The sequence below is a fragment of the Coffea eugenioides genome, unplaced genomic scaffold (assembly GCF_003713205.1).
Source record: "Coffea eugenioides isolate CCC68of unplaced genomic scaffold, Ceug_1.0 ScVebR1_2016;HRSCAF=2967, whole genome shotgun sequence".
In the NCBI taxonomy this organism is placed as follows: Eukaryota; Viridiplantae; Streptophyta; class Magnoliopsida; order Gentianales; family Rubiaceae; genus Coffea; species Coffea eugenioides.
In genome coordinates this window covers 1-12,801 of record NW_020862465.1, presented here as the reverse complement: position 1 = coordinate 12,801, position 12,801 = coordinate 1, and the positions used below count along the sequence as shown (strand labels likewise).

The window sequence follows — 12,801 nt, the reverse complement described above, 5'->3', positions numbered from 1 at the left end:
GCGAACTTTCGAAAAATTCTTATAACGATTGCACTACTAACTATCACTTGAATATTTATACTTAAGATTACCTATTTTAGTACCATAGTACAAGTCTCTAATATTCCAAGCTTATTGTGCTACTACGCGGATAAAATCTCCAAGTACTATTCACTATTTTTACGAAACGCGCTCTAGGAAATTAATTTTCGAAACGAATCATTTTAAAAATATAACGAAGTTATATTACCATGTATTTAGGTCTAATAAGACTAGAAAATATTCCTTGGAAATAAAATCCAATTAAATAATTTATTAAGCCATAAATTAGGCATAAAATAATAGTTTTTGCGAGTCCTCACAGGTGCAACACGAGAACTTCCCAGGTGGTCACCCATTCTAGTACTACTCTCGCCCAAGCACGCTTAACTTCGGAGTTCTGATGGGATCCGGTGCATTAGGGCTGGAATGATCGCACCCGCCATGTTCCTTTCGCTTTATTCTTTTAAACTACCCCGTCCTGCGAAGCAGTGCGTCTTTTCTAGACCGGAATTCATTTTAAGCGTTAATTGAAGCATTTTCCTCTTATCCTTTTATTTATTTACTTTATATTTTTTTTTGTTATTGATTTGCACCCTGTTTTTTTCCATCATCCCGCAACTCTAAATTATCATGAAATCAATCCTTCACGCTTGCGGTGATACATTTGCGCCGACAAATTTGAGCGACGATCCGGTCTTTGATCGAGCCGTACCGTTCCTGATTTGTCTCGCGCCTTCAGATCCGCCTACATCCTTCGACAAGAAGCAAAATATAAAGCAATCGTTTCAACGGAGCTAAATTACTACAGGATAAACAACGAATAGGAAATTTGGATTTCGAAAGAAAAAAGAGAGGGGTGCAACACGAGGACTTCCCAGGGGGTCACCCATCCTAGTACTACTCTCGCCCAAGCATGCTTAACTTCGGAGTTCTGATGGGATCCGGTGCATTAGTGCTGGTATGATCGCACCCGCCATGTTCCTTTCGCTTTATTCTTTTAAACCATCCCGTCCTGCGAAGCAGTGTGGTTTTTCTAAACCGGCATTCCTTTTAAGCGTCAATTCAAGTATTTTCCTCTTACCCTTTTTTTTATTTGCTTTCATATTTTTTTTTGCTATTGATTTGCACCCTGTTTTTTTCCCTCATCGCGCAACTCTAAATTGCCATGAAATCAATCCATCACGCTTGCGCTGATACATTTGCGCCGACAAATTTGAGCGACGATCCGGGCTTTGATCGAGCCGTACCGTTCCTGATTTGTCTCGCGCCTTCAGATCCGCCTTCATGCTTCGACAAGAAGCAAAATATGAAGCAATCATTCCGACGGAGCTAAATTACTACAGGATAAAGAACGAATACGAAATTTGGATTTCGAAACAAAAAAAAGAGGGGTGCAACACGAGAACTTCCCAGGGGGTCACCCATTCTAGTACTACTCTCGCCCAAGCACGCTTAACTTCGGAGTTCTGATGGGATCCGGTGCATTAGTGCTGGTATGATCGCACCCGCCATGTTCCTTTCGCTTTATTCTTTTAAACTACCCCGTCCTGCGAAGCAGTGTGGCTTTTCTAGACCGGAATTCATTTTAAGCGTCAATTGAAGCATTTTCCTCTTATCCTTTTATTTATTTACTTTATATTTTTTTTTGTTATTGATTTGCACCCTGTTTTTTTCCATCATCCCGCAACTCTAAATTATCATAAAATCAATCCTTCACGCTTGCGGTGATACATTTGCGCCGACAAATTTGAGCGACGATCCGGGCTTTGATCGAGCCGTACCGTTCCTGATTTGTCTCGCGCCTTCAGATCCTCCTTCACGCTTCGACAAGAAGCAAAATATTAAGCAATCGTTCCGACGGAGCTAAATTACTACAGGATAAAGAACGAATAGGAAATTTGGATTTCGAAACAAAAAAGAGAGGGGTGCAACACGAGGACTTCCCAGGGGGTCACCAATCCTAGTACTACTCTCGCCCAACCACGCTTAATTTCGGAGTTCTGATGGGATCCGGTGCATTAGTGCTGGTATGATCGCTCCCGCCATATTCCTTTCGCTTTATTCTTTTAAACTACCCCGTCCTGCGAAGCAGTGTGGCTTTTTTAGACCGAAATTCATTTTAAGCGTCAATTCAAGCATTTTCTCTTATTCTTTTATTTATTTGCTTTCATATTTTTTTTTGTTATTGATTTGCACCCTGTTTTTTTCCCTCATCGCGCAACTCTAAATTGCCATGAAATCAATCCATCACGCTTGCGCTGATACATTTGCGCCGACAAATTTGAGCGACGATCCGGGCTTTGATCGATCCGTACCGTTCCTGATTTGTCTCGCGCCTTCAGATCCGCCTTCATGCTTCGACAAGAAGCAAAATATGAAGCAATCATTCCGACGGAGCTAAATTACTACAGGATAAAGAACGAATACGAAATTTGGATTTCGAAACAAAAAAAAGAGGGGTGCAACACGAGAACTTCCCAGGGGGTCACCCATTCTAGTACTACTCTCGCCCAAGCACGCTTAACTTCGGAGTTCTGATGGGATCCGGTGCATTAGTGCTGGTATGAACGCACCCGCCATGTTCCTTTCGTTTTATTCTTTCAAACTACCCCGTCCTGCGAATCAGTGTGGCTTTTCTAGACCGGAATTCATTTTAAGCGTCAATTGAAGCATTTTCCTCTTATCCTTTTATTTATTTACTTTATATTTTTTTTTGTTATTGATTTGCACCCTGTTTTTTTCAATCATCCCGCAACTCTAAATTATCATAAAATCAATCCTTCACGTTTGCGTTGATACATTTGCGCCGACAAATTTGAGCGACGATCCGGGCTTTGATCGAGCCGTACCGTTCCTGTTTTGTCTCGCGCCTTCAGATCCTCCTTCACGCTTCGACAAGAAGCAAAATATTAAGCAATTGTTCCGACGGAGCTAAATTACTACAGGATAAAGAACGAATAGGAAATTTGGATTTCGAAACAAAAAAGAGAGGGGTGCAACACGAGGACTTCCCAGGGGGTCACCAATCCTAGTACTACTCTCGCCCAACCACGCTTAATTTCGGAGTTCTGATGGGATCCGGTGCATTAGTGCTGGTATGATCGCTCCCGCCATATTCCTTTCGCTTTATTCTTTTAAACTACCCCGTCCTGCGAAGCAGTGTGGCTTTTTTAGACCGAAATTCATTTTAAGCGTCAATTCAAGCATTTTTCTCTTATCCTTTTATTTATTTGCTTTCATATTTTTTTTTGTTATTGATTTGCACCCTGTTTTTTTCCCTCATCGCGCAAGTCTAAATTGTCATGAAATCAATCCATCACGCTTGCGGTGATATATTTGCGCCGACAACTTTGGGCGACGATCCGGGGTTTGATCGAACCGTACCGTTCCTGATTTGTCTCGCGCCTTCAGGCTCGCCTTCATGCTTCGACAAGAAGCAAAATATAAATCAATCTTTCCGACGGAGCTAAATTACTACAGGATAAAGAACGAATAGGAAATTTGGATTTCGAAACAAAAAAAATAGGGGTGCAACACGAGAACTTCCCAGGTGGTCACCCATTCTAGTACTACTCACGCCCAAGCACGCTTAACTTCGGAGTTCTGATGGGATCCGGTGCATTAGGGCTGGAATGATCGCACCCGCCATGTTCCTTTCGCTTTATTCTTTTAAACTACTCCGTCCTGCGAAGCAGTGTGGCTTTTCTAGACCGGAATTCATTTTAAGCGTTCATTGAAGCATTTTCCTCTTATCCTTTTATTTATTTACTTTATATTTTATTTTGTTATTGATTTGCACCCTGTTTTTTTCCATCATCCCGCAACTCTAAATTATCATGAAATCAATCCTTCACGCTTGCGGTGATACATTTGCGCCGACAAATTAGAGCGACGATACGGTCTTTGATCGAGCCGTACCGTTCCTGATTTGTCTCGCGCCTTCAGATCCGCCTACATCCTTCGACAAGAAGCAAAATATAAAGCAATCGTTTCAACGGAGCTAAATTACCACAGGATAAACAACGAATAGGAAATTTGGATTTCAAAAGAAAAAAGAGAGGGGTGCAAGACGAGGACTTCCCAGGGGGTCACCCATCCTAGTACTACTCTCGCCCAAGCATGCTTAACTTCGGAGTTCTGATGGGATTTTCGTTCCATTAGTGCTGGTATGATCGCACCCGCCATGTTCCTTTCGCTTTATTCTTTTAAACCATCCCGTCCTGCGAAGCAGTGTGGTTTTTCTAGACCGGAATTCCTTTTAAGCGTCAATTCAAGTATTTTCCTCTTACCCTTTTTTTTATTTGCTTTCATATTTTTTTTTGTTATTGATTTGCACCCTGTTTTTTTCCCTCATCGCGCAACTCTAAATTGCCATGAAATCAATCCATCACGCTTGCGCTGATACATTTGCGCCGACAAATTTGAGCGACGATCCGGGTTTTGATCGAGCCGTACCGTTCCTGATTTGTCTCGCGCCTTCAGATCCGCCTTCATGCGTCGACAAGAAGCAAAATATGAAGCAATCGTACCGACGGAGCTAAATTACTACAGGATAAAGAACGAATACGAAATTTGGATTTCGAAACAAAAAAAAGAGGGGTGCAACACGAGAACTTCCCAGGGGGTCACCCATTCTAGTACTACTCTCGCCCAAGCACGCTTAACTTCGGAGTTCTGATGGGATCCGGTGCATTAGTGCTAGTATGATCGCACCCGCCATGTTCCTTTCGCTTTATTCTTTTAAACTACCCCGTCCTGCGAAGCAGTGTGGCTTTTCTAGACCGGAATTCATTTTAAGCGTCAATTGAAGCATTTTCCTCTTATCCTTTTATTTATTTACTTTATATTTTTTTTTGTTATTGATTTGCACCCTGTTTTTTTCCATTATCCCGCAACTCTAAATTATCATAAAATCAATCCTTCACGCTTGCGGTGGTACATTTGCGCCGACAAATTTGAGCGACGATCCGGGCTTTGATCGAGCCGTACCGTTCCTGATTTGTCTCGCGCCTTCAGATCCTCCTTCACGCTTCGACAAGAGGCAAAATATTAAGCAATCGTTCCGACGGAGCTAAATTACTACAGGATAAAGAACGAATAGGAAATTTGGATTTCGAAACAAAAAAGAGAGGGGTGCAACACGAGGACTTCCCAGGGGGTCACCAATCCTAGTACTACTCTCGCCCAACCACGCTTAATTTCGGAGTTCTGATGGGATCCGGTGCATTAGTGCTAGTATGATCGCTCCCGCCATATTCCTTTCGCTTTATTCTTTTAAACTACCCCGTCCTGCGAAGCAGTGTGGCTTTTTTAGACCGAAATTCATTTTAAGCGTCAATTCAAGCATTTTTCTATATCCTTATATTTATTTGCTTTCATATTTTTTTTTGTTATTGATTTGCACCCTGTTTTTTTCCGTCATCGCGCAACAATAAATTGTCATGAAATTAATCCATCACGCTTGCGCTGATACATTTGCGCCGACAAATTTGAGCGATGATCCGGGCTTTGATCGAGCCGTACCGTTCCTGAATTCTCTCGCGCCTTCAGATCCGCCTTCATGCTTCGAGAAGAAGCAAAATATAAAGCAATCGTTCCGAAGGACCTAAATTACTACAGGATAAAGAACGAATAGAAAATTTGAATTTCGAAACAAAAAAGAGTGGGGTGCAACAAGAGGAATTCCCAGGGGGTCTCCCGTCCTAATACTGCTCACGCCCAAGCACGCTTAACTTCGGAGTTCTGATGGGGATCCGGTGCATTGGTGCTGGTATGAACGCACCCGCCATGTTCCTTTCGCTTTATTCTTTCAAACTACCCCGTCCTGCGAAGCAGTGTGGCTTTTCTAGACCGGAATTCATTTTAAGCGTCAATTGAAGCATTTTCCTCTTATACTTTTATTTATTTACTTTATATTTTTTTTTGTTATTGATTTGCACCCTGTTTTTTTCCATCATCCCGCAACTCTAAATTATCATAAAATCAATCCTTCACGCTTGCGTGATACATTTGCGCCGACAAATTTGAGCGACGATCCGGGCTTTGATCGAGCCGTACCGTTCCTGATTTGTCTCGCGCCTTCAGATCCTCCTTCACGCTTCGACAAGAAGCAAAATATTAAGCAATCGTTCCGACGGAGCTAAATTACTACAGGATAAAGAACGAATAGGAAATTTGGATTTCGAAACAAAAAAGAGAGGGGTGCAACACGAGGACTTCCCAGGGGGTCACCAATCCTAGTACTACTCTCGCCCAACCACGCTTAATTTCGGAGTTCTGATGGGATCCGGTGCATTAGTGCTGGTATGATCGCTCCCGCCATATTCCTTTCGCTTTATTCTTTTAAACTACCCCGTCCTGCGAAGCATTGTGGCTTTTCTAGACCGAAATTCATTTTAAGCGTCAATTCAAGCATTTTCCTCATATCCTTTTATTTATTTGTTTTCATATTTTTTTTTGTTATTGATTTGCACCCTGTTTTTTTCCCTCATCGCGCAAGTCTAAATTGTCATGAAATCAGTCCATCACGTTTGCGGTGATATATTTGCGCCGACAACTTTGGGCGACGATCCGGGGTTTGATCGAACCGTACCGTTCCTGATTTGTCTCGCGCCTTCAGGCTCGCCTTCATGCTTCGACAAGAAGCAAAATATAAAGCAATCTTTCCGACGGAGCTAAATTACTACAGGATAAAGAACGAATAGGAAATTTGGATTTCGAAACAAAAAAAATAGGGGTGCAACACGAGAACTTCCCAGGTGGTCACCCATTCTAGTACTACTCTCGCCCAAGCACGCTTAACTTCGGAGTTCTGATGGGATCCGGTGCATTAGGGCTGGAATGATCGCACCCGCCATGTTCCTTTCGCTTTATTCTTTTAAACTACCCCGTCCTGCGAAGCAGTGCGTCTTTTCTAGACCGGAATTCATTTTAAGCGTTAATTGAAGCATTTTCCTCTTATCCTTTTATTTATTTACTTTATATTTTTTTTTGTTATTGATTTGCACCCTGTTTTTTTCCATCATCCCGCAACTCTAAATTATCATGAAATCAATCCTTCACGCTTGCGGTGATACATTTGCGCCGACAAATTTGAGCGACGATCCGGTCTTTGATCGAGCCGTACCGTTCCTGATTTGTCTCGCGCCTTCAGATCCGCCTACATCCTTCGACAAGAAGCAAAATATAAAGCAATCGTTTCAACGGAGCTAAATTACTACAGGATAAACAACGAATAGGAAATTTGGATTTCGAAAGAAAAAAGAGAGGGGTGCAACACGAGGACTTCCCAGGGGGTCACCCATCCTAGTACTACTCTCGCCCAAGCATGCTTAACTTCGGAGTTCTGATGGGATCCGGTGCATTAGTGCTGGTATGATCGCACCCGCCATGTTCCTTTCGCTTTATTCTTTTAAACCATCCCGTCCTGCGAAGCAGTGTGGTTTTTCTAAACCGGCATTCCTTTTAAGCGTCAATTCAAGTATTTTCCTCTTACCCTTTTTTTTATTTGCTTTCATATTTTTTTTTGCTATTGATTTGCACCCTGTTTTTTTCCCTCATCGCGCAACTCTAAATTGCCATGAAATCAATCCATCACGCTTGCGCTGATACATTTGCGCCGACAAATTTGAGCGACGGTCCGGGCTTTGATCGATCCGTACCGTTCCTGATTTGTCTCGCGCCTTCAGATCCGCCTTCATGCTTCGACAAGAAGCAAAATATGAAGCAATCATTCCGACGGAGCTAAATTACTACAGGATAAAGAACGAATACGAAATTTGGATTTCGAAACAAAAAAAAGAGGGGTGCAACACGAGAACTTCCCAGGGGGTCACCCATTCTAGTACTACTCTCGCCCAAGCACGCTTAACTTCGGAGTTCTGATGGGATCCGGTGCATTAGTGCTGGTATGATCGCACCCGCCATGTTCCTTTCGCTTTATTCTTTTAAACTACCCCGTCCTGCGAAGCAGTGTGGCTTTTCTAGACCGGAATTCATTTTAAGCGTCAATTGAAGCATTTTCCTCTTATCCTTTTATTTATTTACTTTATATTTTTTTTTGTTATTGATTTGCACCCTATTTTTTTCCATCATCCCGCAACTCTAAATTATCATAAAATCAATCCTTCACGCTTGCGGTGATACATTTGCGCCGACAAATTTGAGCGACGATCCGGGCTTTGATCGAGCCGTACCGTTCCTGTTTTGTCTCGCGCCTTCAGATCCTCCTTCACGCTTCGACAAGAAGCAAAATATTAAGCAATTGTTCCGACGGAGCTAAATTACTACAGGATAAAGAACGAATAGGAAATTTGGATTTCGAAACAAAAAAGAGAGGGGTGCAACACGAGGATTTCCCAGGGGGTCACCAATCCTAGTACTACTCTCGCCCATCCACGCTTAATTTCGGAGTTCTGATGGGATCCGGTGCATTAGTGCTGGTATGATCGTTCCCGCCATATTCCTTTCGCTTTATTCTTTTAAACTACCCCGTCCTGCGAAGCAGTGTGGCTTTTCTAGACCGAAATTCATTTTAAGCGTCAATTCAAGCATTTTCCTCATATCCTTTTATTTATTTGTTTTCATATTTTTTTTTGTTATTGATTTGCACCTTTTTTTCCCTCATCGCGCCAAGCAAATGTCATGAAATCAGGTCCATCACGTTTGCGGTGATATATTTGCGCCGACAAACTGTTGTGGGCGACGATCCGGGTTGATCGAACCTGTTACCGTTCGCTGATGTCCGCGCCTTCGCTCCCTTTCATGCTCGACAAAACAAAATAATAAAGCAATCTTCCGACGGAGCTAAATTACTACAGATAGAAAGAACGAATAGGAAATTTGGATTTCGTCGAAACAAAAAAAAAAATAGGGGTGCACACGAGAACTTCCAGGTGGTCACCCATTCTAGTGTACTACTCATCGCCAAGCACGCTAACTTCGGAGTCTGATTGGGACGTGCATTAGGGGCTGAATTGATCGACCCCGACCGATGTTCTTTCGCATGTTAATCTTTTAAACTTACCCCGTCTTGCGACAGCAGTGCGTCTTTTCGTAGACCGGAATTCATTTCTTAAGCGTGTAATTGAAGCAGTTTCCTGCTTATCCTTATATTATTGTTTACTTTAATAATATTTTTTTTGTTATATATTTGCACCCTGTTTTCGATCATCCCGCAAACTCTAAATTATTCATAAATCAATCCTTCACGCTGCGGTCGATACATTGCGTCGACAAATTAGCAGCGACGAGTCCGCGTCTTTGATCGCAGCCGGTTTGACCGTTCGCTGATTTGTCTCGCGCGCTTCAGACCGCCTACACCTCGACAAGAAGGCAAGAATTATAAAGCAATCGTTTCAACGGAGCTAAATTACTACAGGATAAACAACGAATAGGAAATTTGGATTTCGAAAGAAAAAAGAGAGGGGTGCAACACGAGGACTTCCCAGGGGGTCACCCATCCTAGTACTACTCTCGCCCAAGCATGCTTAACTTCGGAGTTCTGATGGGATCCGGTGCATTAGTGCTGGTATGATCGCACCCGCCATGTTACTTTCGCTTTATTCTTTTAAACCATCCCGTCCTGCGAAGCAGTGTGGTTTTTCTAAACCGGCATTCCTTTTAAGCGTCAATTCAAGTATTTTCCTCTTACCCTTTTTTTTATTTGCTTTCATATTTTTTTTTGCTATTGATTTGCACCCTATTTTTTTCCCTCATCGCGCAACTCTAAATTGCCATGAAATCAATCCATCATGCTTGCGCTGATACATTTGCGCCGACAAATTTGAGCGACGATCCGGGCTTTGATCGATCCGTACCGTTCCTGATTTGTCTCGCGCCTTCAGATCCGCCTTCATGCTTCGACAAGAAGCAAAATATGAAGCAATCATTCCGACGGAGCTAAATTACTACAGGATAAAGAACGAATAGGAAATTTGGATTTCGAAACAAAAAAGAGAGGGGTGCAACACGAGGACTTCCCAGGGGGTCACCAATCCTAGTACTACTCTCGCCGCCGAAACCCGCTAATTATCGCGGAGTTTCTGATGGGATCCGCGTATGCATTAGTGCTGGTATAGATCGCTCACCGCCATATTCCTGTCCTTTATTTTTTAAACAACCCGTCCTTGCGAAGCATTGTGGCTTTTCTAGACCGAAATTCATTGTTAAGCGTCAATTCAAGCCATTTTCCTCATTATCCTTTTATCTTATTTGCTTTCATATGTTTTTTTTATTGATTTTGCACCCTGTTTTTTTCCCTCATTCGCGCAAGTCCTAAATTGTCATGAAATCAGTCCATCACGTTTCAGGTGATTATATTTGCGCCGGACAACTTTTTGGGCGACGATTCCGTGGTCTTGCATCGAACGCGCTTACCGGTCCTGATTTGGTCTCGCGCCTTCAGGCTCCCTTCATGTTTTCGACAAGAAGCAAAATATATAAGCATTCTTGCCGACGAGTCAAGATTACACAGGAATAAAGAACGAATAGGAAATTGGATTTCGAAACAAAAAAAGATGAGGTGCAACACAGAGAAGCTTTCCCAGGTGGTCACCCATTCTAGTACTACTCTCGCCCAAGCACGCTTAACTTCGGAGTTCTGATGGGATCCGGTGCATTAGGGCTGGAATGATCGCACCCGCCATGTTCCTTTCCCTTTATTCTTTTAAACTACCCCGTCCTGCGAAGCAGTGCGTCTTTTCTAGACCGGAATTCATTTTAAGCGTTAATTGAAGCATTTTCCTCTTATCCTTTTATTTATTTACTTTATATTTTTTTTTGTTATTGATTTGCACCCTGTTTTTTTCCATCATCCCGCAACTCTAAATTATCATGAAATCAATCCTTCACGCTTGCGGTGATACATTTGCGCCGACAAATTTGAGCGACGATCCGGTCTTTGATCGAGCCGTACCGTTCCTGATTTGTCTCGCGCCTTCAGATCCGCCTACATCCTTCGACAAGAAGCAAAATATAAAGCAATCGTTTCAACGGAGCTAAATTACCACAGGATAAACAACGAATAGGAAATTTGGATTTCGAAAGAAAAAAGAGAGGGGTGCAAGACGAGGACTTCCCAGGGGGTCACCCATCCTAGTACTACTCTCGCCCAAGCATGCTTAACTTCGGAGTTCTGATGGGATTTTCGTTCCATTAGTGCTGGTATGATCGCACCCGCCATGTTCCTTTCGCTTTATTCTTTTAAACCATCCCGTCCTGCGAAGCAGTGTGGTTTTTCTAGACCGGAATTCCTTTTAAGCGTCAATTCAAGTATTTTCCTCTTACCCTTTTTTTTATTTGCTTTCATATTTTTTTTTGTTATTGATTTGCACCCTGTTTTTTTCCCTCATCGCGCAACTCTAAATTGCCATGAAATCAATCCATCACGCTTGCGCTGATACATTTGCGCCGACAAATTTGAGCGACGATCCGGGTTTTGATCGAGCCGTACCGTTCCTGATTTGTCTCGCGCCTTCAGATCCGCCTTCATTCGTCGACAAGAAGCAAAATATGAAGCAATCGTTCCGACGGAGCTAAATTACTACAGGATAAAGAACGAATACGAAATTTGGATTTCGAAACAAAAAAAAGAGGGGTGCAACACGAGAACTTCCCAGGGGGTCACCCATTCTAGTACTACTCTCGCCCAAGCACGCTTAACTTCGGAGTTCTGATGGGATACGGTGCATTAGTGCTGGTATGATCGCACCCACAACGTTCCTTTCGCTTTATTCTTTTAAACTACCCCGTCCAGCGAAGCAGTGTGGCTTTTCTAGACCGGAATTCATTTTAAGCGTCAATTGAAGCATTTTCCTCTTATCCTTTTATTTATTTACTTTATACTTTTTTTGTTATTGATTTGCACCCTATTTTTTTCCATCATCCCGCAACTCTAAATTATCATGAAATCAATCCTTCACGCTTGCGGTGATACATTTGCGCCGACAAATTTGAGCGACGATCCGGGCTTTGATCGAGCCGTACCGTTCCTGATTTGTCTCGCGCCTTCAGATCCTCCTTCACGCTTCGACAAGAAGCAAAATATTAAGCAATCGTTCCGACGGAGCTAAATTACTACAGGATAAAGAAACGAATAGGAAATTTGGATTTCGAAACAAAAAAGAGAGGGGTGCAACACGAGGACTTCCCAGGGGGTCACCAATCCTAGTACTACTCTCGCCCAACCACGCTTAATTTCGGAGTTCTGATGGGATCCGGTGCATTAGTGCTGGTATGATCGCTCCCGCCATATTCCTTTCGCTTTATTCTTTTAAACTACCCCGTCCTGCGAAGCAGTGTGGCTTTTTTCGACCGAAATTCATTTTAAGCGTCAATTCAAGCATTTTTCTCTTATTCTTTTATTTATTTGCTTTCATATTTTTTTTTGCTATTGATTTGCACCCTGTTTTTTTCCCTCATCGCGCAACTCTAAATTGCCATGAAATCAATCCATCATGCTTGCGCTGATACATTTGCGCCGACAAATTTGAGCGACGATCCGGGCTTTGATCGATCCGTACCGTTCCTGATTTGTCTCGCGCCTTCAGATCCGCCTTCATGCTTCGACAAGAAGCAAAATATGAAGCAATCATTCCGACGGAGCTAAATTACTACAGGATAAAGAACGAATACGAAATTTGGATTTCGAAACAAAAAAAAGAGGGGTGCAACACGAGAACTTCCCAGGGGGTCACCCATTCTAGTACTACTCTCGCCCAAGCACGCTTAACTTCTGAGTTCTGATGGGATACGGTGCATTAGTGCTGGTATGATCGCACC

General features: G+C 42.7%; 22 non-coding genes across 22 annotated transcripts; all 22 read right to left on the bottom strand.

The window, feature by feature from the left end:
* Positions 1 to 340: 340 nt before the first annotated feature.
* LOC113756141 lies at positions 341 to 459 on the bottom strand. Its single transcript, XR_003465853.1, has one exon. It is a non-coding gene; the product is annotated as a 5S ribosomal RNA (ribosomal RNA).
* A 415-nt stretch (positions 460 to 874) lies between these two features.
* On the bottom strand, positions 875 to 993 carry LOC113756137. The gene has a single exon (XR_003465849.1). It is a non-coding gene; the product is annotated as a 5S ribosomal RNA (ribosomal RNA).
* A 416-nt stretch (positions 994 to 1,409) lies between these two features.
* Positions 1,410 to 1,528, bottom strand: LOC113756146. Its single transcript, XR_003465858.1, has one exon. It is a non-coding gene; the product is annotated as a 5S ribosomal RNA (ribosomal RNA).
* Positions 1,529 to 1,943: 415 nt separating this feature from the next.
* On the bottom strand, positions 1,944 to 2,062 carry LOC113756145. Its single transcript, XR_003465857.1, has one exon. It is a non-coding gene; the product is annotated as a 5S ribosomal RNA (ribosomal RNA).
* Positions 2,063 to 2,477: 415 nt separating this feature from the next.
* LOC113756155 lies at positions 2,478 to 2,596 on the bottom strand. Its single transcript, XR_003465866.1, has one exon. It is a non-coding gene; the product is annotated as a 5S ribosomal RNA (ribosomal RNA).
* A 415-nt stretch (positions 2,597 to 3,011) lies between these two features.
* LOC113756144 lies at positions 3,012 to 3,130 on the bottom strand. Its single transcript, XR_003465856.1, has one exon. It is a non-coding gene; the product is annotated as a 5S ribosomal RNA (ribosomal RNA).
* Positions 3,131 to 3,546: 416 nt separating this feature from the next.
* LOC113756140 lies at positions 3,547 to 3,665 on the bottom strand. Its single transcript, XR_003465852.1, has one exon. It is a non-coding gene; the product is annotated as a 5S ribosomal RNA (ribosomal RNA).
* Positions 3,666 to 4,080: 415 nt separating this feature from the next.
* Positions 4,081 to 4,201, bottom strand: LOC113756154. The gene has a single exon (XR_003465865.1). It is a non-coding gene; the product is annotated as a 5S ribosomal RNA (ribosomal RNA).
* Positions 4,202 to 4,617: 416 nt separating this feature from the next.
* Positions 4,618 to 4,736, bottom strand: LOC113756156. The gene has a single exon (XR_003465867.1). It is a non-coding gene; the product is annotated as a 5S ribosomal RNA (ribosomal RNA).
* A 415-nt stretch (positions 4,737 to 5,151) lies between these two features.
* On the bottom strand, positions 5,152 to 5,270 carry LOC113756148. Its single transcript, XR_003465860.1, has one exon. It is a non-coding gene; the product is annotated as a 5S ribosomal RNA (ribosomal RNA).
* A 415-nt stretch (positions 5,271 to 5,685) lies between these two features.
* LOC113756150 lies at positions 5,686 to 5,805 on the bottom strand. Its single transcript, XR_003465862.1, has one exon. It is a non-coding gene; the product is annotated as a 5S ribosomal RNA (ribosomal RNA).
* A 414-nt stretch (positions 5,806 to 6,219) lies between these two features.
* On the bottom strand, positions 6,220 to 6,338 carry LOC113756143. The gene has a single exon (XR_003465855.1). It is a non-coding gene; the product is annotated as a 5S ribosomal RNA (ribosomal RNA).
* Positions 6,339 to 6,754: 416 nt separating this feature from the next.
* Positions 6,755 to 6,873, bottom strand: LOC113756138. Its single transcript, XR_003465850.1, has one exon. It is a non-coding gene; the product is annotated as a 5S ribosomal RNA (ribosomal RNA).
* Positions 6,874 to 7,288: 415 nt separating this feature from the next.
* LOC113756136 lies at positions 7,289 to 7,407 on the bottom strand. The gene has a single exon (XR_003465848.1). It is a non-coding gene; the product is annotated as a 5S ribosomal RNA (ribosomal RNA).
* Positions 7,408 to 7,823: 416 nt separating this feature from the next.
* LOC113756134 lies at positions 7,824 to 7,942 on the bottom strand. The gene has a single exon (XR_003465847.1). It is a non-coding gene; the product is annotated as a 5S ribosomal RNA (ribosomal RNA).
* A 415-nt stretch (positions 7,943 to 8,357) lies between these two features.
* Positions 8,358 to 8,476, bottom strand: LOC113756152. Its single transcript, XR_003465863.1, has one exon. It is a non-coding gene; the product is annotated as a 5S ribosomal RNA (ribosomal RNA).
* Positions 8,477 to 9,445: 969 nt separating this feature from the next.
* LOC113756157 lies at positions 9,446 to 9,564 on the bottom strand. The gene has a single exon (XR_003465868.1). It is a non-coding gene; the product is annotated as a 5S ribosomal RNA (ribosomal RNA).
* A 976-nt stretch (positions 9,565 to 10,540) lies between these two features.
* LOC113756149 lies at positions 10,541 to 10,662 on the bottom strand. Its single transcript, XR_003465861.1, has one exon. It is a non-coding gene; the product is annotated as a 5S ribosomal RNA (ribosomal RNA).
* A 415-nt stretch (positions 10,663 to 11,077) lies between these two features.
* On the bottom strand, positions 11,078 to 11,198 carry LOC113756153. The gene has a single exon (XR_003465864.1). It is a non-coding gene; the product is annotated as a 5S ribosomal RNA (ribosomal RNA).
* Positions 11,199 to 11,614: 416 nt separating this feature from the next.
* LOC113756139 lies at positions 11,615 to 11,733 on the bottom strand. The gene has a single exon (XR_003465851.1). It is a non-coding gene; the product is annotated as a 5S ribosomal RNA (ribosomal RNA).
* Positions 11,734 to 12,148: 415 nt separating this feature from the next.
* On the bottom strand, positions 12,149 to 12,267 carry LOC113756142. Its single transcript, XR_003465854.1, has one exon. It is a non-coding gene; the product is annotated as a 5S ribosomal RNA (ribosomal RNA).
* Positions 12,268 to 12,683: 416 nt separating this feature from the next.
* LOC113756147 lies at positions 12,684 to 12,801 on the bottom strand. Its single transcript, XR_003465859.1, has one exon. It is a non-coding gene; the product is annotated as a 5S ribosomal RNA (ribosomal RNA).